This window comes from Protopterus annectens, chromosome 4.part1 (assembly GCF_019279795.1).
Source record: "Protopterus annectens isolate FY-2018-M chromosome 4.part1, PAN1.0, whole genome shotgun sequence".
Classification (NCBI taxonomy): Eukaryota; Metazoa; Chordata; order Ceratodontiformes; family Protopteridae; genus Protopterus; species Protopterus annectens.
Genome location: NC_056734.1, coordinates 757,720,654 through 757,743,326, shown reverse-complemented (window position 1 = coordinate 757,743,326; position 22,673 = coordinate 757,720,654). Strand labels below are relative to the sequence as shown.

Here is a 22,673-nt window from a genome sequence, read left to right as displayed (position 1 = left end):
TCCAGTCATTGTTAGTCAACCATTACATAGCTCATTCAAATCCTTTTTTCTAAAAAATGTCTTTATTGCAGTTTTTAAGGTTACAACATATGAGACATTTGACAACAAAAAACACATACAACAAACCATATCAACCTATATACAATATATACAAAGAAGTCACTTCAAGAATTGTTTTTGTACTAACCACTTATTCTGCAGTGATAAGAAGAAAACAAAACAGTAACCATTAGCTGTTTAGGGGAATATTACACATACGAGGGAAAGATAAACTAAAACCTTTACATAGGGTACATGTATTTGTGAACAGCTTATCAACATAAAGATTTATAAAATAACAATGATAATAAGGTTCTAAATATAAGGTTCTAAATATATCCTTATTGATTTTCTTACATATATTGAATATTTCACTTCTAAAATTATTATTTTTACTTCTTGAGAATGAAATCTAATAGGTATTCCCAATACTCTTGGTAGTATTTACGTTTCTTAGTAACATATAGTAGTTTGTGGGAGGAGATGTATTTGCTTGCTAAATTGCTAAAACCTTCCCATGAGAGTGGGTTGCAAGGGTCCAATTCTTTGTAATATAGAATTTGACAAGAACACATATGGAGATGAGGACATGCTTTAAGACTATTGGAAGATTATTTATATTAATGTGCAGTATAGCCGTTTCCCAGGATAAAGTACTTTTTTGGTAGCCCATTTTGTCTAGTCTTGCCCTTAATGAACACCATAGGTTATGAACTTTATTACATTCTCACATAACATGGAGAATTATCTGCTGGTTGCTTAGTGCAGTGAGGACATTCAGGTGGGTAATTGTTATTAAATTTACTAATTTTTTGAGGGGTAAAATATGGATTATTGTTAATCATAAGTTTTGTGCAAAGCAACTTTTTGAACGGATTGAATTTGAGCGTGTTTTCGATGGCATCTTTTTTATCCTGTTCATTAATTAAAGCTACTAGAATCAAGTATGAAAAGCTTATACTTCCTAAATCTAAAGGTGGATTAGGGTTACCTGATTTTAAACTGTACTCTAGTATTATTAATGCTATGTCAAATTTTAAACTATGAATGAGACACAAATGTATGATCCCCCTTATGGTCTAGAATTTGGTATGAACAAATTAAGACACTTGGGTGCAATCCTAGGGCTCTCCTATTCCTACATTTAAATCAAAAATCTATGTTAAGAACTTACATCCACTTATTAAACAAAGAGTATTAACTACTCAAAAGCTCTTTTCATCTGTACAATTATTAAATGCCCTCCTTTTACTGCAACCTATACACCTTAATCCTAATTTACTATTAAAATAACCAACTGATAAACTTGCAGGATTATCCCTTAATAAGAGATATTACAGTATGGGAAAATTTACAAATGAAAGGAATGTGATATAACACAATTACGAGAGAAATTAAATCTCCCAACGAAATACGTAAATATTATGAACTCACTCCGATACCTTGTAAACACCAAATTTCCACCTGATAATTTTGATAAACAAGACACTAATTTATCCCAGTTAATTGTAAAAAATCTAGTAACCAAGGGGAAAACAATTTCCAGAGTCTACAAACTTATAATTGATATAAAACATCAGAATTGTACTTTATTTTCCTCATACTTGCAATAGCTCATTCAAATCCTGCCTTCTTTTAAACTTTGTTCCTCCTCTGCATGTATTGATCCCATATTTCTCATTTTTTCTTATGTAATTTGCTCCTACCCTTTTCTAAAGATCGCAGTTCTACTTGTTTTATTTATATTATTATCTTTGCTACCTCTAGTAAAGTTGGTTTAGACTTTTTTTCCATTTTTAGTAATAACTTTTTTTGGCAACCATCATCATTAGACTCAGCAAGGCCTTACTATGTCTAGGAAACTCCGATTATATATCATAGCCCAAAATAATAATTTTGCTAGTTACTCCAATTTGCTTGCCCAGCATCTCCGACACAGCAGTCTGCAGGGAATCCTTAAAGTCTACCAACTCATTACAATCACAGAAAATATGTTCCCAGTCACATCTTTCTTCCCCATCACACCTCCAAAATTTGCTGTCTACATGAGGAAAAATTCTTTGAAGTCTGCTTGGGGTATAAAAATACCTATGTAAACACTTCCAGGAAAAGATCCTAAATCTTCTAGATTTTGCTGCATATTTGGGAGACATACATATATCCCCCCATTGTTTCTTTGTGAATTGCTTATCTAATCTCTCTTCCCAATCCTTCCTAACCTCCTCTAATTGATTCTTATAGTTATCATGCAATATTTTATACACTCAACTAATTATGACTTTCTTAACGGCAACTTCTGTTCTAGATTCTGCTAAAAACTCTACCAGTGTTGGTCTTTCATTTAGGACTCCCTTATTTTTTTCTCTTTACCTATACTCTGATATCAATCCTTGATATGGAAGCCAATCTCTAGCCTGCAGCCCAAATAAGTTCTTGGCATCTTCCCATTCTATTACCTTTCCCTCTCTAGTTATTTGCTCCTAATAACTTGGTTCCTTTGCAATTTTTCTCCAATATATTCTGGCTCCCTCTTGCCTATTGTCTGTATCCCTAATTGTTGTAATCTCTATTGGCAGAGTCCCCTTTCTCCATTCCAGTGTTGGATTAGTTCTTAGAAAACTTGAATGAATTAGGTTGGGACACACCTTCGCTAACCATACTGTAAAGTCTGAGTAAGGAAAGACAACGGAATGGGCATAGTGTATTGCAGAGCCCTCATGTGATATCTGGCTAAAGAAACCAACCTTATGGATGCTGCCATATGACCCAGAAGGTTCTTAACCACCTGAGCCTGAGGCTTCGAGGTTACAAGCACCAACAAGGCCTGAACCTGAAGACTGAAAACTCTGGAATTTGGAAGCCTGGCAATTTGGTTGAGTGTGTTCAAGTGACACTCTATGAATTCTAAAACTTTCACTGGCTGGATGCTCGATTTTGGGTAATTAATTATGATGCCTAAATGGTTGCATAGTTGGAGTAAGGAATCCCTGGCTATGATCAATGATGCTCTTGTGGGGGCAATGAGGAGCCAACCATCCAAGTATGGAAAGACCAGGAATCCATGCAGCTGAAACCAGGCTGTGACCACTGTCATGCACTCTGTAAACACCCAGGGGGCTGTGGTGAGACCAAATGGCAGGGCCATGAACTGGTAGTGAATGCCCCCCCAGTCAAAAGTGCAGAAACCTCCTGGAACACCTGCCTATGCCTATCTTGTTGTGATGGTAGGTGTCCTTGAGGTCTATCAAGCACATCCAATTGCCCTTCCTCAGAAGAGGCAAGATGGACTGCACCATGACCATCCAGAACTTGGTCTTTTTGAAGAACTAATTTAGCTTGCTTAAATAAAAAATTGGTCTGAGGTAATCTGGAATAGACCCTGGATTCTTTCTGGTCTGGTGAGACCTGCTGAATGAATGGATTTGCATGCAGCTTGCATATCTCAACAGCTGCATATAGTCTTTGATGGGGTAGAACATCTGGGAGATTTCTTTGGTCACAGTTTGGAAACTGTGAAAAGAGAATATAATAACCTCTGGATACGACTCTCAACACCCATGCATCTGAGGTGATGGTCTCCCAAGATTTTAGGTGAACAGCCAAATGACCCCAGGCTGCCTCCACAGAACAGCAGCTGGACAACCCTTCTGGGTCGTGAAAAGACCTGTTGGAGAAAGCCCTGCAGAACCCCTGATGCTACAGACTGCCCCTACCCCTTTGCCAGTGTCCATAATGACTCCTCCCCCAATCCTCAGGAGGAACCCTCTGAAGGAGCATCATGGGAAGAGTGCTGCGAATTTCTGAAGAAGAGAAGCTTACCCCTTCTGATTCCTTGAAAAGGTCCGCGAGGGTTAGCAAAGCATACTCCAATGGTGGACAATATCTTCCCATCCTGTTCACTCTTTGTCAGAGTATCTTTAACATTTGGCCAAAACAAAGAGGATCCATCAAAAGGGGCACTGACAAAGGATGCCTTGAAGCAATCCTTGAAGTTGCACAAACACATTCAAGTATGGCCCCGCATGGCAATACCGGAGCCAGCTGCTCGAGATATGCCACTGGCCACATTTGAGATGAGCCTCATGGAAACATTGGCGATGGAAAGCAAGGTAGACAACTGAGTCTTCAGCATATTCTATGTTTCCAGAGACTGCTACATCTTGAGGGTTCTTGACACTTTGGATACCAAGTCCTGTTGAAGTCTTGTCAAGTGTGACAGGTAATTAACAGTTCTTACAGCAAAACCGGCTGAGGCATAGCAGCACTTCCCCAAACAATCCAAAACCCAAGACTTCTTGTTTAGGGTGAAGTGAGGAGCTCTTTTCAGAAATCTTCTTCTTGGTGGCTGCTGCCACTACAATAGCACTGATAGGCCAGAACCTTACTCCAATGTGGCCTGTCCTTGAGGGGAATGAGACTCTTACCTGGCTTCTTGGGGATATGCTACAATGTGTCAGGTTCCTTCCATGCCCTCTGGGACACAAGGTCTATAACAGCATCTGGAGGGGGAACCACACAAGGTGTAGATGGGCTTACACTGAATGCCTCCAAAAATACTGACTCCCCAGGAGAGGGTGCTTCGGTGGTCCAGCTTCTGCACTGGTGAAGTAGCACCAATAAGTCACTGAAAGAGGTGTCATCTTGTGGAGACTTAAGGATCCCTTTCCTTCTTCAAGGTCAGTATCCTCAGTGACAGACTCCTCCAGGGAGTCAAGGTGTTTTCTCTTACATTTCCTCTTCCCTGAAACCTCCCATTCCAACAAAGCAGGGGAGGAAGGGGAAGAGATGGGAAGCCCCACCAAGTTGGCAGAATGGAGGCTCACAGACAAAGGCTGCCCAGGAGATTGATAACTGGTTGCAGGCACTGACAGGAGAACATCCTCTCAAACTTTGAAAGCTGAGGCAGAAGATGGCTTCTCAGGGCCGAGGGTTCCAGAACACAAAGTATCAGAGACAAACCGAATCCTGACGGAGTGTGCTTAGCCTTGCTGTTGAGATCAGAGCCAAGCTGTCCATAGCCAAAGCCAAAGCCAAAGCCCTGAGTGGAAGTGATGATCCCAAAGCAAGAACTGTGACCCCAGCCCAGAACTCCGGCTTCGACTCCATGGCTCCAAGTTCCCCATGGCCCAGACAAAGTTGGAGTCAAAGCAACCAAGTAAAGGGATGAAGCCAATGATGGCCAAATGACCCACAGGGTGGAAAATCAGCCAGCCCCAAAGACCTCAGATTCAAAGGGGCTGAGGGAGGAAGCCAAAAGACTGGAGCTGAGAGTGCTAGTACCAGACCTGGACCTAAAGGGATAAGGTCTAATTGCATCTGCGTCTGTAAAAAGGACCTCATCAGCTGCTCCAATTAGGAAGTTTTAATGCTCCCCACCGACCTCGATGACCAGATGGATGACGCCACCGAAGGGGGCTTGGTATGTCATTTAGATGAAGGGGATCCCATATGCTGGATCTGAGCCAGGGAGACTCAGAACCTGGATGGGGACAGGATAGACTCTGGTGACACTCCAGTAGGCTGTGCTACAAAAAGGGGGTGTCCACACTACCAGAAGTGGTCCCTTTGATCACGAAGGAGCTAGGGAGGCTCACAATCACAACCTTGTTGTTTTTTAGCAATAATAAGGATCGGCTCCAAGAGATTAGGGTTGATATTGGCACCAGGGCAGCCAGAGACCCCAAAAGTCTTGGAAACTTCAAGTCCTGTGAGCCTAAGGAGGCAAGACGATGAACAAAAGATGAATAAGATCTCTTCTGATAACCTTTAGAAGGTCTGGAGTTCTACTGTTAGGGCTTCTCGGACCTGGTCTTCGGAGCAGAGGAAGAAGCAACTGCAGAAACAAATGACTTACTTGGCCCTGCACTCACTGATGGTCTGGGTTCTGAACCCCTCCACAAATGGAACATACTGAATCCAGATACGCAACTCCCATAAGGTAAACACACTTCAGATGCGTGTCCTGCAAAGGTAGTTTGTGCCCACAGGACATTCACTTTTTCAATGTTTCTCCATATCCAAAAATTAGAGGAAATGAACTCCAAACTACCACAAATAACAAGATCACTGACTAGGCTATATGAAAGACAATAAGAAAGCCAAAAGGTGGGAGATCCAAGCAGACTTGTGAAAAGAGGGGAACACACCTGTTTACGTAGCTACCTAAAAGGACACAGTACTACAAAATGAAACGAGGTAAAAGAATAGCAAATTCGCACCAAATAAAGCACTATGCTAGGTCCTGAAACTAGAAAAAGCTGAATGGATCCAAGATTGAGCTGCTAACCAGAATGGTGGCAAACCAGATCTGAGGATTACAGTGAAGAGCGGGAAGTTATGGGTGAGGGAGGCAGAGCCAAGGGTACTAAGGACTTTGGAACTGGCCACTGTCGGATCTGAAGTCCCACAGGCTGAAGCCAGATGGTGCAGACAACATCAGAGCTACCTTTTCATTCACCTGTGGTTTTTTTTGTAATTAACTGACAACCTTAAACACAAATGTGAAGCATAAAAAGACTACTGTTGTGAATACTTGTGTATGAAATGGACTACAGTAAAGTTAGTTTGATTAATTGTAGCTTTCAAAAATAAGTTACAAAAGGCTATCCCACTTATTTTTGAAAGACAATATCTCAAAAATTCTTGTAAGCATTGTTTTGGGGTATTTTTGTCTCCCCAGTATTGAGCGACTGTGGAGTTGGAATATATGAAGTGCTGAGGGTGTAAGGGTCTTAACTCCACCACCCAGGGGTGCAAGGGTTTGCCCACTGTAAGAAAAACATCTTTATTTTCAGTGACTCCATTCCATTGTATGTAATGAGCTGCTTTTAAGGTTTTACGGCAAAGCAAATGATCAGATTAGTCTGTCACAGAAGAAGTGCTACAAAAAGATCTAGTACTTTCAAAGGGCAATATGACTGTCAAAGATTCTTCATTTTCAGCCAGCTCTATTAGCATACAGTGATGAAAGCCATGACCCAAGCCTGACTGAAGGCTCAGGTATCTCAGAGCTGGTGTAGGAAGAACTGGCCTACCCGCCCCTGGAGGACAGAGTGAGGCCATCCAATGCCACATTCACTCATAGCAGCGACATTAACACACAGGATGGACCAAGGAAGGGCATTCCACCATCAAGCCATGAAAATATATGTCTCATTGCAGGTACCCTGGAGCATGCCCTCACAAGGAGTCAACAGTTTCCCTACCAAGGGTATAGTTATGGACCATAACAAACTCTCATTGTTAAAATGCTAGTAAAGATACAAATCATCAGTGTGCCTGCCAGTATGTCAGAATCCTCTGGCCCGCTCTCTCCCTCAATGCAAAATACCAAGGCTGGGGGGAAAATGGGCTTGGATAATAGCAGAAGGCTGGATGACACAGTGAGAAAAAGCACAGAGAGAAGAATAAAAAAAGATTTTTCATACTGGACAATGACCTGTGTACCCTGGATGCATGTTCGCTCCAACTATGTGTCACTGTATCATCTTAACTGTGTAACACTGTGTCGTGTATCTCAACTGTTTTCCTTTGCAAGCCAGCTTTCTTCTAATTATGCACACAACATGGAATATTTATATATGAACCTTATTTATGTTCAGAGGAACAAGTTTCGACTGCAACTTGTGTTATAAAGTTACTTATTGGGAATGCACCAGATTACATGTTAATAGTGTGATTAATCAGAATACTTTCCTCCAATTGGTTATAAGATAATAGCGCTTTATTTAATACACATTAAGGCTGGGATTCATAAAAAGTTGCATACTATGCAAGGCCACATTTTACTTTTACTGCTTGAAATGCATGAGGGAAAAGTGATTCAAAAGGTCACATCTCAGAAGTGCAGAGATTTCCTCAGTATTTCTGCTTCTCCTGTAGATCTAGCAGTTTGAGGGAGTAGCTTATGTAAATTACGTCTATATATATGACAGGGAACTGCAATTTGGGGTACTGCTTAATACAGCAATTTATAGAAGCTTGTTCTATGGAGTTTCTGAGCACAGCAGTTAAGTACACTTGACTATTTCAGTGTATACTCAATGATTAGCTACAGTCTGCTGTGCAAGACAATCACCCACAGTTGTTCAAATGCTCAGCTGGGTGTTTATATTTGCCGGTGCATTTAATAGTATTCACAGGCAAATAAATTATGCATGTCTCTGAATTTCACTTTCACCAAAAAGCACATCTCAGTCAAAGTCAGTACTTAGTTTTCGTCTGTTCCATCAAATACTGGTGAATCCCAGTGAAACTTTCGCTCCACTATAAGCTGCAGAAACATTTTCCCACAGTTTACAAAATGTTCTCATTACAGGGAAAACATTTTGCTGACTTGTGTGCAGACGCAAACCACATACTGGTTTTACATGGATGGTTCAGATGGGTTATGTTTATTAAAATACTGCATAAAAAATAAATGAAAGTTATGTGCTTACCATAATGCTAAATTCTTTCATTCTAGTCCATCCAATACAACATGAAGGTCCTCAAATTGCTTGTCGGATCTGACTAGGCTGAATCAGTGCTCCAGCCTTGACCCCCCCCCCTTTAAGAATTTCCTTTCCCATACCCCTCTCCCTAGTTACCTCAGATCTTATTTGACTCCTTAGGACTGAAGCACCACTAATCTGCGCTGCTCTGACCCGATGAACTCTAACCTGAGGATCCTTCAAGCCTTAAAAATATGGAACGGGGAAAGGTGGAAGGGTTGTCTTGATAGACTGACTGGAAGGAAAGGACCTATCATTATGGTAAGTGCATAACTTCTGTAGCCTATTCATTTAGGTAGCCTGATCCGACATGTGGGTCAAAATCCCATGCTACAGAGACCCTGGGTGGCATCATGACATAAAGCCCTTCAGGATGACAGCACCGAAGGATGCTCTAGCCCTGGAAGAATAGTTCAACTTGCAATGTTTGATAAAGGTATGCAAGGATGGCCAAGTGGCCTCACAAATCTCATCTAGTGAGTAGGCCCTGAAAATGGCAGTAGAAGCTGCCATAGGTCTAGCAGAATGAGCTCCTGGTTTACCAGAAAGAGGTTTGTTGTTAAGTGTATAAATGAATGTGATGCAGTCTGATAACCATCTTGAAAGTGATACATTGAATACCTTTTTTCCCCAATTTGTTGTGAGCAAAAGAAACAAAGAGATGCTCAACCCTTCTAAATGACTGTGTTTACAAAACGTAGAAACACAATTGTCTATGTACATTCAGAAAGAAGTCCAGTAGACTCTAGAACAAAATTCAGATCCTAAGGCAAAACTGGATCTCTTACAGGTGGCGTTAATAGAAAGGTGCCTTTCAGAAATCCCTTGCATGGCTTGTGAGAAGCTAGAGAACATTCTTGAAACTCAACATGAAAGCTGAAAATAGCAGTCAACTGAATCTTGACAGTATAGAAGCTGGAGCCTAATTCAAACAGAGGAAAAAAGTGCTGGATGCCTGCTATAGATTATGAGAAACAGTCATTGTTGTGTGGCTGGGCTCAAGTAACAAATCTTTTCCATGATGCAAATGATCCTTCGAGTGGAAGCTTTTTGACAGGCTGTTAGAATTCTGACAACTTTGTTTGTGACAGAATCATCCTTAGCCATCAATAGAATTGCAGAATCCAAATGGTTACTTTCAGACTATATAGGTCAATCTGGGGCTTCCTGGAGGGGTGGGAGATCTATTCTGGAGCTGGATCAGGAGGCACAGAGTCCCCTTCAAATAAGGCATTAGAAGTGGAAAACAAATCTGTCTGGTCCATATGGAAACTGTGAGGATAACTGTTGCCTTGCACCTGAAAATCTTCTGTAGAGGTTTGGACATCAAGGGAAGGGGTACATCTCTGCATGGTTGTCCAAGAGTGGGGATCATGACAAAATAGCTGCTGCATTTGGTGTTGAATCGGGTGGCAAAAGGTCACAGGAGTGTTCCAGTGACTGAATATCTTCTTGGTTGTCACTGGATTAAGAGACCAACTTGTAAGGCATTAGAAGATCTCTGCTGAACCTGTCCACAAGGCAAATAAGCACCGCCCCCCCCCCCCCCAGATATGTGTTACTACCAGAAAACAGTGAGAGGCTATTACCCATTCAGAAACCCTCATTGTTTACCGACATAAAAGTTAAGATTTGGTTTCCCTTTGTTTGTTGATGTACCAAACTACCACCATGTTGTCTAGTTGGATGGATATCATGCCCTTTATCACACAGTCCTGAAGTTCCTGCAACACTAGGAGGACTGCCCTTAATTCCAAGACATTTATGAGAAGACTGACTTTGATGTCCATGTGTGGGGAACCTTTCTCCTTCATAATGGTCACCCAAGGGAAAATGCGTTCATGGTCACTGTTGCTACTGGGAGTGGGATCTGAAATCATCCTCCTGCTGGAACCATTGGGGATTACAGCTACCAATGAAGATGCCTCTTGCAGGATTTTGTAATGATTATAGTCTTCAAAAGAGGATGAACATTTTATGCCCACTGATCTTGAAGGAACCACTGTATTATTCTCATCTAGAAGTGATAGAATTCTATCATCAAAACTGAAGAGGCCATCAGGCCTAAGACTCTGTAGGTAGGCTGCTGAGTAACAGATGCTCAACTGCAGATTGTAAGGTCTGAATTTTGTCCTGAAGAAAAACAATGGAAGGCATAGTATCCAAGTGACACCAGAGGAAGACTAATTTCTGAGTTGGGTTTAGGTTGGACTTTTGTAGGTTTACAGATAAGCCCAGGAACTTGCAAAGATGAAAAAGGTAATCCCTGGCTTGCTGATAAGACTCCAGCAAGGGGGCAGCAAGGATACAGTCATGTAGACATGGGAAACTTTTGTATTCCGGGGGTGGTTGAGGAGCTGCTACAACAGCCAAACATTTGGTTAATGCTTGGAGGCTAGGGTGAGACCAAATGGCAGTGCTCTGAACTGGTAATGACTGACTCCTATTCAGAAGTGTAGGAATCTCCTGGATGTTTTGTCTGTCTTTATCCAAAGGCAAGCATCTTGAAGATCCACACAGCATATCCATTAGTTTTCCATGAGGCAAAGTAGAATTAACTGAGCTGGCCCAATGCTATTTGTCCTTTGGGGGCAAGGGAATCTTGTCCAATTTGCAGGGGACAGAGTCGCGGGAGTCAGGCTCCTGCCATGACCTCCTAGATACTAAGTCAATTAACTTGTTGGCTGGGGGCACCACTCAGGGCACAGACTTTATCATTCCACATGCCTCAAAAGTACAGTTATGTAAGTTGAACTTATCATTACATTAGACATTTAGATGATCACTGCTGCAGTAGCCTTAGCTATATGGGTTATATCCTGCCAAGGATATAACAGCCAGCCAGCTTACAAAATGTCTGGGCACCTTCTACGCACCCAAACTGTCAAGTAGCAAGAGCCAAGTTGAGTAAAAGACAAGTTTGGGAGCGCAGCCCTTCAGAGCCTTACTGCCAGCACAGACAGGGAGGCTGAGCCCTGAAATAAATATGCTAGGCACAACAAAAAATAAATGTCTACACCGTGGAATAAAAACACACTAAAAAACAAGGGGGATGGAGGGAGGGAGCAGCTACTGAAGCAGTGATCATTTGAACATCTACTGTTATGGAAAGTTCAACTTACACAACTGTACTATGTTCATCATATTGATCACTGCTGCATTAGCCTAAGCTATATGGTAGAGTACCATATCTAACCACATTTGGGAGGGAAAAGAAAGAGAGTACAGGAACCCCTGGAGAATGATCCTAACAAAGCTTGATATGGACCCAGAAAAGGAATCAAGCTTATAGTGCTTTGTAAAAGTATGTAGAGAGGACCAAGTAGAAGGTTCTAGAAACTCTCTAGAATCCAACCCTTTCCAAAAAGTCACAGATGAAGCCAAAACCCTGATAGAGGGGTCCTTCACCCTGCCTAGAAGTCTTTGGTTATGGTCAAGTACAACTGAGCTGGCCCAATGTCTTAGACAACCATTTGGAAATAATCTGTTTAGACACAGGTTGCCCATTCTTCTTACCTTCACAAGAAATAAAAAAGTTATCTGAAACATTAAAAGATTTAGTTCTGTCAAGATAGTATTTGAAGTGTCTGTGGACATGTAAGGAATGGAGTATCCTTTCCCCTTATCTTTAAGTTCAGTAAAGAAAACAGGGAGATGGATGGTTTGGCATTAAGTAAACTTGTTTACAATTTTAGGGATAAAAGGATTAGTTCTCATAGAGAACCTGTCCATATGGAAAATGAGATTGGGTTAACTCAGATACCCTTCTTGCAAATCTGATTGCTCTAAATCAGCAAAAACATTTTCTATGTTAAGAACCTCAATTCAGACAGGTTAGCTGGTTGAAATGGAACAAGTGTTAGTATCTCTAACACAAAATTAAAGATCCCAAGGAGGATAAACTGATTTACTTGGAAGCCTCTTATGCAAAACCCCTTTCAAGAATATTTTAACATTTCAGTGCCTTGAAAGAGGAGGTTCCATGAGCATACATACTGAAATGGCCAATAAATGAACCCTGACAGAGGAATAACAAACGCCATAGAGAAGTAACTTACACAAATATTGTAAAATCAGAGAACACGTAGCCCTGAATGGGTGCTGGTAATATTGCTGGCGCCAACTAGAAAACCATTTCCATTTGCTAATATCTGAATTTCTCTAGCAGGCTTTCTTGCCTCCATTAGCAACTACTGCACATCCTCAGTAAACAGGTGCCTAAAAGAATTAAGGCCTTATCATCCAGGCAGTTGACTGAAGATGATTGATGTCAGAGTGAATCAAACACCCCCATTCTTGTGTTTGTAAATGCAATCTGGAAGGAAGCTTGTGATAATTGCCCCTGGCCATTTCTGAAAGAAGGGAAAACCATGGCTGCCTAGGCCAGAAGAGAGTCACCACAATGATCTTGGGGGATTCCTTCAGAATATTAGTGGAAAAGCACATAGGAGCATTTCTGTCCAATGAAAAGAAAAGGCATCCGTCTTCCATGACTTCTTGCATACAGCCTGGAACACAATCTTGCCAGTTGATTATTTAAAGAGAAGGCAAAAAGGTGTACTTGAAGAATTCACCACAGATGGATCAAATCTTGGAAGACCCCCAATGTAAGTTTCCATTTGTGAGGGTCTGTGCTGGCCCTGCTCAGCTTGTCTGTCACACAATTTAGCTCTGATGGAGCTAATTCTGAGATGGATTTACCTCTGGATGCCTGTAGAGTGAGATTGTGCTGTTAAGCTATATCCCAAGCTAACATTGCTAGTCTGCAAAAAGGGTATGACCTGGTTCCCCCTTGCTTGTTGATGTACCACATGACTATGGTATTGTCTGAAACCACTTTGAAGGGGTCCCAAGGGATCAAAGATGGTTCAGAGAGTTGCGTGCTTTGATCAGGGCAAACATCACCTAGATATTTATGTGCTTGCATCTGCCCTTGGTGTTCCACAACCCTGCACTTTTATCCCTCCTGAAAATGCAAGCGAAGTCCTTAGTGTATATAGTGACTGGCTGCTTCAAAGCAGGGAGGGAGAAGAGGAGACCTGGATTTAAGGATAGCTGTTGTCTCTATCAAAAGATTTTTCTTCTGACAAACCCCAGCATTGGGATTTGAAAATATAAAGGGTGCTAATGCTGAGACCAAAGAGATTTCAGATCCCGCTGTATCTTTCTCATGTGGAGTCTTGCCAGGGATGTCATAAGAATCATAGATGCCATGATTAAAAATCCCTAGGTATTCCATCACAGTGACTGAAATCTGAGTAGAAAAACCTTAGAAACAGATCTAAGTAAGGATCTATTTTTTTCCTGTGGAAGAAAAGCACTTTGAACTGAGGTGTCAGGCTGACATCAGAGGAACATAATCCTGTGTAAGTGTGTCAAGAAAGACTTGACTGTTTTCTTGGAATCCCAGCTTGTTTAAGAGATCTCTCAGCCAAGAGAGAGAGAGAGTTTCCTGACACTTTGAAAGAGATGCTTCTGAGATAAGCAGGTCATATAAATATTAAAAATGTGGATACCCTGTAGCCTACAATGAGCTAGAACTAGAACTCAACATTTTGCGAACACTGTTGGTGCAGTGATAACCCAAATGTTAAGTGAGAGAACTGATAATGTGGTCTAGACATATAAAACCTTAAGAAATGTCTGAAGTCTGGATGAATAGGGGCAACATGATCAACATCTTATAAGTCTAGTGTTACCAGGAAACTTGAAACAGGAAAAAGATGTGACAAGTGGTGAAGTGACATCATTTTGAACTACGGCACTATCACAACCAAGTTAAAGACAGAAAGCTCAAGACCTGGTCTCCAAGTATTTTCTTTCTTTGGCACTGGGGACATCCTTGAATAAACACCCTTCCCCACTTGGGAAGGAGGAAGTGGATCTAAAGACTGATCTGGTGGATGAGGAATGACCCCCTGGAAATGAGGAATTCCCTTCCACTGCCATCTGTAACCTTGATGAATGAAATTCAGAACCCATTTGTCTGAAGCAATAAGTTGCAAAGAGAGAAATGGAGATTTAGTCTTTCTGGAAGAAAAAGGGGGGCCAGACTGGGTGGGTCACAAGGTGTCTTGAACAGTCATTCAGATATATTGGACTGTCCTTGGTTTGGGGATGTAGAGACCTTCTTTTTGGTAACCCTTGCCATTCCTTCTTAAACATCTGTTTACCTGAATTCTGTTGAGACTGCTTATTCTATTTTTCTGCCAAAAACGGAAAAGGAGAAAGAAAATCCCTTGGACAATCTGGAAAAGGAGACATGAAAAATCATAAAAATTCCATGGATCAGCTTGCCCCTTTCATCACACTTTCTGATCACCTCTGCAGCCCAAGGGCCAAGCTTAAATCTCTACCCAGGGGAGAATTTACAATCTCATTTTAACATTATATAGAAGGTTTTGAGAATGCAGCCACATAAACCTTCTTGAAACAGTACCAGTGGCTATAGCCCTGGAAGTAGTATCGAGTCATACACAGACTCGGCAAACAATTAATAGTGAGTGACCTGTGCAAAACTAAAAATTAAGTTATTTAAATCAGATTTTCCTCACAAGAAGAGCCTGCAGATAAAACATTCCTCATATTTTCACAATTTGTCAGAACAAACTTTTAACATATAAGCCTGACTATTCAAAATTCTGAAAAACAAATTTGCAGAAATATACACTTCTTTCCCATACCCATCAATAATTTCCCCATCCTTATCAGAAAGAGTAGGGCTGAAATTAACTAAGTGCTAAGTAGCAGTGGGATCAACTAAGGGTTCAGCTGTTGGGTCAGGGTTAGGAATAATGTATAAAAATGTAAAAGACAGAGGAATGTTAAACATTCTATCTGCCTTTTTAGGGGAAGCTGGCTGACTAACTGTAGGCAGTAACATCCTCTAAAGCAGACACAAAAGAAGGAGTGGATATAGGTTGTAGAAAATCAGTCTGTAACAACTCAGTATTTTCTGAGGGAGTGAGAGACCTCAGCGTTCTTCAGCTGAAAACAATGGCACATTCTAGCAACAGTCTCAGAGAAAAAGAACCCCCCCATAGGGAGAATCAGAAACTGAGGTCTCCACTGAGTCTGAATAAAAAACCTGAGGGGACAAAACCCTGAATCTATCCCTGCATCTTCCAGTTCAGATTCAGTATCTGAATCTCTTCAGGAAAAGAGGAATTCCTCTTTCTTTTACCAGAAACTATTTTACAAAAAGGATCAATAGCCTGAAATAACCCAAGCCAGACACAGTAAACTACTGCTGTCTAAAGAAATTTAAGGAGGAGTAGACACAAGCTAGGTTTTCTTTTTGACAGGAAAAATGGAGTCAGCCATGTTATTAATGGCAACAGATGCTTCCCCAGGGATGGACACTACTTTAACACTGAGAAAAAATGAGTGATCCATTTAAAAGTATGTTACGGTCTCAAGACAATCCATTAAAACATAACATTTTAAAATAACTTTGCTGAAGTGGAAAGTAATAAAACCTCAAAAAATTTATGAAAATGCAAGTTGTTTCCCCCCAAAGGGAACTTATCTGCCCAGCCAAAGAAAGCACAACTCAACTGCTGATTCTCAAAAGCCTCAAAGGAGAGTACTCTTCAGTGGCAATAAAGCTCTGAAGGGTTTCATGTCCCAACTTGTCTTTTAGTCAGCTCAGCTCGAGCTGCTTGACAGTTTGGGTGTGTGGATATCCTTGGCAGGATATAACCCATATAGCTAAGGCTACTCCAGTAGTGAGTTATATGAAGAATGTACTCCATTCCTTACAGTCTCACTTTAACCTATAAAATGCTGACATCTGCATCTGTGCAATCAATAAGACATGATTTAAAGCCGTAGGCAGCATCCCTGCAATGGAGGGCTATAATGCCTTCTACACATTTAGACACACCTACTACACATGCAGGAACTAAAGGTGGAGGTATCTTGATTTACATCAAAAATAAATATAAATCAAGGCTGATCAAACAAGACAATACACTTGAGCTTCTCTACAGTCAGAAAACCACAGGCAAGATCCCATATAACTTTCCTGCAAGCTACAGGTCCCTCCTCTATGACCTAGGAAACCCATAACATATATTTAACCCTTCTGGAGATACTCACCATTCAACCCAATACCATATTGTACCTCATTATTAACTAAGAATCATATACAACAGCAAACGAACAGGCACAAATAATCCTAGACTTTGTAAACCCAAATTACCTGGCCCAGACTGTCAATACACCCACCAGGGGCACAAACCTACTGCATCTGGACCGGCTCCCTATTGAAATGTTGGCACTCAAAATGCCGAGAACAGACAAACCAAAATCAAAAACTGAAATCACAAGAGAAGACTGAATCACTAATATGGAAGAAAGATGCATAACCTAAAGTGTTATGTCATCTCTTGTAAGGTGAAACTACAAAACAGTCTCCAGACAAGTGGAGTACCTTAGGGTTCAGTCCTGGGACCACTCTTGTTTGGCATCTCCTTCTCTGAGGTACAGGCCAATACTAAGGGACTCTGGCTAACAAAGTTTGCATATGACTACAAATTAAGAGCTACTACTGAATCCCCAAATGATGTGGATATTCTACAAAACGGCCTTACAGAAACAGATGCTTGGTGCCAGAGCCATAGGTTCAAGCTCAATGCCAAGAAATGTATAGTTATCCCCTTTGGGGAAAAAACATGTACCCATGAATTACCACATAAGTGGCAGTACACTAAACACCAAAAGTGTGATAAGAGACTTACGGACACAGGTGGACAGTGGTCTCACCTTCGATAACCACATCGCCACAACAGTCAGGAAATCCTTCTATGTGGCACACCTCACCACTAAGGGCTTTTCATCCAGAAAAAAGGAGGTCATTGTCCCACTGTACTCATCCCTCATTAGACCCATTACAGAATACAATGGCCCGTTTGGTATGTACCTCTCAAGACATCTGCAACAACTGGAAAGGCTGCATAAATACCTCACTAAAAGAATCACAGGCCTAAAACAGATGCCCTATGCTGACCGTCTAAAAAAACTCCAGGTATACTCTGTTGCATATTGTCTACTTAGAGGTGATCTCTGCTTAACATACAAGGCCATGCCAAACCCAGAGCTGTTGGACATGCTACGCTTAAACAAATCCCAATCCCTCAGAGCCATGCGCTCCAGGTATCTAAACCTTGTCATCACAATGAACAAAACATGCTGGTCAGATAGGTTCCTGACCCAGAGACTCCCCAGACTCTGGAATAGACTGCCCATACATGTCAAGCAGAGCACCTCTTTGGCCCTATTCAAAAGGAACCTTGATGATTGAATTGGAGATAGGAAATTCACCCCAGGGATCACATCAGTCGCCCTGCTAGACAGGGGTCCAGGGAAGTAAAAATTGTGGGAAGAAATAGCCAGGGAATTGTTATGGCTAGGCATGTACAGGCCCTAGACCGATAGTCTAGTACCAACCTATGAAAATCGCTCTTCTCCATGAAATTCTTCTTGCGTGGTGATGGGGGGGGGGGGTGTACCAACTGCGACATTGTCACACCTTGCTGAAAAGGGAATATTCAAAGAAACGGCATCTCAGACTTTGTATATGTAAGCCCATTCTTTCAGCCATTCAGTCTCTTATTTTTTTGGACTCACTATAGCAGGTCCAGATATTTCAAATGAGTACCATCTGGACCTCATTAATATGGCAGAAAGATGTATAACCTAAAGTGTTATGTTATCTCTTATAAGGTGAAACCACAAAACAGTCTCTTTTGAAGAAAAATACAACCTGAAATGCCAGCTAACCCTGGAACATTCAAGAACTACTCTAAGGCTAAATTCCTACTATTATGTGTTAACCTGGAAAATTTCAAGCCCTCCTAAACCTTGAGAACGCTGCTGCCTACACTGAACTGTTCACAGAAACTCTATATGACCATGTTAATAGCTATATAAAGGCAGATGCACCCACCAGGAATAAGTACAGAACTAACTCAAATAAGAGGCCATCCTGTTGGAATCACATAATCAATGGGCTGTATAACAAAAGGAAGAAAATCATGTCAAAAGGTTTGGAGGTGTAGTCCCAGCAGGGTAAAACTGCTCTCATAAATCTAAACAAACAACTCAGAGGACAAATAAAGTCTACCAAAGCCAAATTTGAGATAAATCTGGCCTTCCATGCCAAGGTCAGCCACAATGCATTTTTTAGCTATATCTGTAACTTCAAAGGCAACACACTTGTGTGCAGAGCTCGTTGCTAATGGAGCCATCTACATTGCACCAGAAGATATAGCAATCCTTGTTGTAGACAAATTCATCTCTGACTTTACCCTTCTCTCCTCCCAGCCTCCCCTCAGGAAATACCATTAAATGTAACTCCCCCAACTATCACTAGGGAACAGATACTCAATGTTCTAAGGCCAAGAACACTACATTGATGGGTCCCAACAAAATCCAAGGTTGCCTGATAAATAGCATGAATCATGATCCATCAGGACTTCTGGGATCACTATTTAACCATAGCCTCCATACAGGCTTCACGCCTCACAAATGGAGAATGGCAGCAGTCATCCTTCTGCACAAAGGTGGGCCATCTATGGATCCTGGAAACTAATGACCCATGTCTCACTAGTTTCATATGCAAAACCTTTGAAAGAATTACTACGGCCAATGCAGTAGTACAGTGGTTAGCATTGTCGCCTCACAGCAATAGGTTTTCCAGTTCGATTCTCAGCTGGGGTGCCTTCTGTGTGGAGTCTGCATGTCCTCCCTGTATATGCGTGGGTTTCCCCTCACATTCCAAAGACATGCAACATGCATCTGGAGCATTTCTCCCCAGACCCCCTCTGAAAATGGGCTCTGTCTGAGTCTGACTTTCCTGGTAAACAAATGTGAAATAAATAAAATAAAATTATGGAAATAATCAGTAATGATATAGGAAACCTCCAGACAGTGGACCCAACCAAGTCTGGTTTTGTCAATGGCAGGTCATGCCTACTCAATGCGGCGGGCTTCTTTAGAAGGTCACCAAACCAATGGACGTGGGCACAAAAGTTCACACTGCCTACTTTGACCTGGCCAAGGCATTTGACACAGTACCCCACCAGGGAATTGTTGACAAACTCAGAAGGTTAGGTATAAACCCTTGTGTCACCCAATGGACAGCCTGCTGGTTCACAGACAGGACCCAGGAAGTTAGTACTGGGCAGTCCAACTCTACAAAGATGCCCGTCACAAGTGGAATTCCTGAGAAATCGGTCCAGGGACTGCTGCTTTTTGGCATCTACTTCTTTGAAGTCAAGGCCAATCTCAACGGCCTCTTACTGACCACATTTGCAGATGATTGTAATTAGAAGCAGTCACAGAATTCCCCACTAACATTAATGTTTTCTAAGAAGGCAACACAGGCAAATAACCGGTGTCAAAACCATGGACTAAAATTAAATGCCAAAAAAATGAATGATAGCATTCTTTGGAAAGCTGACCACCCCGGTAGCTACTATACTGAAAATACACCCCTAACAGTCAACCCAGTGGTCAGGGACTTGGGACACACAGACAGTAATCTAGTGTTTGACCATCGTGTGCCAATGGCACTGAGACCATCATTCTACGTTACACAACTTACAAAGATGTGGCATCTAGGTCCAAGGAGACCATTGTTCCTTTGCATTTGGCACTTATCAGACCTTTCAATGAGTACAGTGCCACATTTGGTATGAAACTAACAAGCACATCCAACAACTGGAATGTCCACATAGGTTTCTCACTAAAACAATACAGGGGACAAATAACAAGTCCTATGCAGACTAACTTAAAGCCCTACACTGTATCTTGTATACTACAGGCTGCTGAGGGGACATCTATGCCTGGCATGCAAGGCATCTTCTGTCTCCACTCTGATAGACATCATGCATATCCACAAAACAACCACCACCAGAATTATCTGTTCTAAAGATTTAAACCTTGCCTGTGACATAAACAGGATCTGCTAAAGAGACAGGTATGTATCCCAGAGACTACCCCTTCTTTGGACCAAGCTCTTCTTTCATGTGAAGCAGAGCTCCTCCCTAATCCAATTCCACTGCATCTTGGACAGCTGGATGGGGAACTAGAAATTAATTCCTGGTTTGGCACCTCTGTTTCTAATGGATATAGGCAGCCTGTAAATGGCTCCTCTCCCAGGCCCCTGTTTGTAATTGTTTTATCTACTAAGTCCCTGTTTACCCTACCAAGCATGCCAAAACTTGTCAGAGATTTGGATGCATGGACTCCCAGTGGTCATTAACATAGTACACACCTATGAACATATAAGCCAAAAAGAAAAACGGAGAGCCAGGTTGTGGGGAAGACTTAAAGGGTTACCAGGGTGGAAAGTGGGTGGGAGTACTATGCATATAGTCATTCAGACTTGTTAGGTTGCAGTTGTTTCTGGGTGGGTGGGGGGAATCTCCTTTACTTTTAGAGCCACCTTGCTATTATTTTTGAATAGGTGTTGGCCAGAAGCTTGTGGTCTCTGATTATTTTGCTTTTTATAAAAGGTTGAAGAGGCAGATGAAAAACATTTCACAAACTTGGGGAAGGAAGGCTGAAAAATCTAAGTAACCCCCTGAATCAGCTTCTCTGTCTCATCAAACTTTTTCAGAAGCAGCAGATGGTTCGAACAATCTCTCTAGCTAGAGGAAAGTTCAACATTTCAGCTTTAACATCATCGGGTACACTTTGAGTATGTAACCAAGCAAAACTTCTTATAACAGTTTCAGTATCAGCTGTTCTGGAAATGCATCAGCTGAATCATGAGCATACTTCAAAGAGTGTTTAGTCACCTGAGACACAGAAGTAAGATTATTCACAGGAGATTTTCTTAAGAAGGAAAGGTGGTCATTGTGCTTCTCATATTCTCAAATGGTACAAGCATAAACCTTAACATATTAGCTTGACAATTAAGAAGTAAATAAGTAAGGCAAATGTCTACACGTACTTCCAAATCTATCAAAGGCTTTCCAAACTTTTTGGAGAGGAAGTTAGCATTTATCACATGTTTAGGAGAAGCAGCAGCAGGATTTATCAAATAAATCACTGCAGAGTCAGATCTGGGGTTAGAAAATAGAAAAAAATGTATGAATGAGGAAATTTAAACAATCTATCTGCTTTCTTTGGGGCAGCAGGCTGGGTCTATATTAGAACATCGAACATTTAACAGTTCGAACCACTAAAGGTCGACTTTTAGTGATCGAACTGTTAAAATATCGAATGTTGGTAAAAAAAATAAATAAATAAAAACAAAACAAACAAAAAAAACGAAAGAGTGTAGGCAGGGGGGCAAGCCCCCCCGCACCCCCACCCCCCTGCTACTTAAATATACCAACTCCGAGACCACCTACATTGCAGTAAATGGAAATCTCCCCTTAAGGAGATTTCTGTTTACCCGCTCGATGTTCTGCACTTTTGCTATTCTCCGGTCGACAATGTCAGATTTGACATTGTCGGCTTTCGAGAATTTAATATAGACCCCAGAAGGCTAGCTGTCAGTTAAATTACAGGCTGTAATAAACACCTTCTCCAATGCTGGAAGAGCAGGGGGAACAGTAATGGTTTCAGGAAATTCCAGTTTTAATAAGTCATATTTTTCAGTAACAGTGGAATATGATATCATTATGCTCCCATTGAAATTATAGTTATGTACTTACCATAACTTGGCATCTGTGTTATCTGTAGTCACCATTCATCACATTAGCGTCTTGGATCCCATATCATATCTGAGCCGGCATACTCAGAACACAGCTTTGCTCAAGCTCCTCCCCTCCCATAATGTTCTGCTGCCCTACACTCCCTCAGATCGAGTTTGCACAAGGAAGGAAGGAAGACAGATAAAACACAGAAACCAAACAGAATCTCCAAATCCAACCAATCTTCCAGGCAAGGGGCTGGAGGGTGGGATCGTGATGAATGGTGACTACAGATAACACAGATGCCAAGTTATAGTAAGTACATAACTATAAATCTGATGTTATCTAGTCACCATTCTTCGTGTTAGGGTCAGAATCCCCAGCTACCTAAATCCTGGGAGGTCTCAAGGAAGGACATGCCGAAGAACTGTGGAGCCAAATGAAGCCCTACCTATGGAACTCAAATCCAACTTATAGTGGGAAAGAAACGTGT

General features: G+C 41.5%; 1 protein-coding gene across 1 annotated transcript in view; it reads right to left on the bottom strand.

Annotated features, from left to right (window-relative positions):
* Nucleotides 1–22,673, bottom strand: part of CCDC150 (coiled-coil domain containing 150) — a 2,807,665-nt gene that overhangs the window by 186,817 nt on the left and 2,598,175 nt on the right. The gene's annotated exons all lie outside the window — the stretch shown is intronic.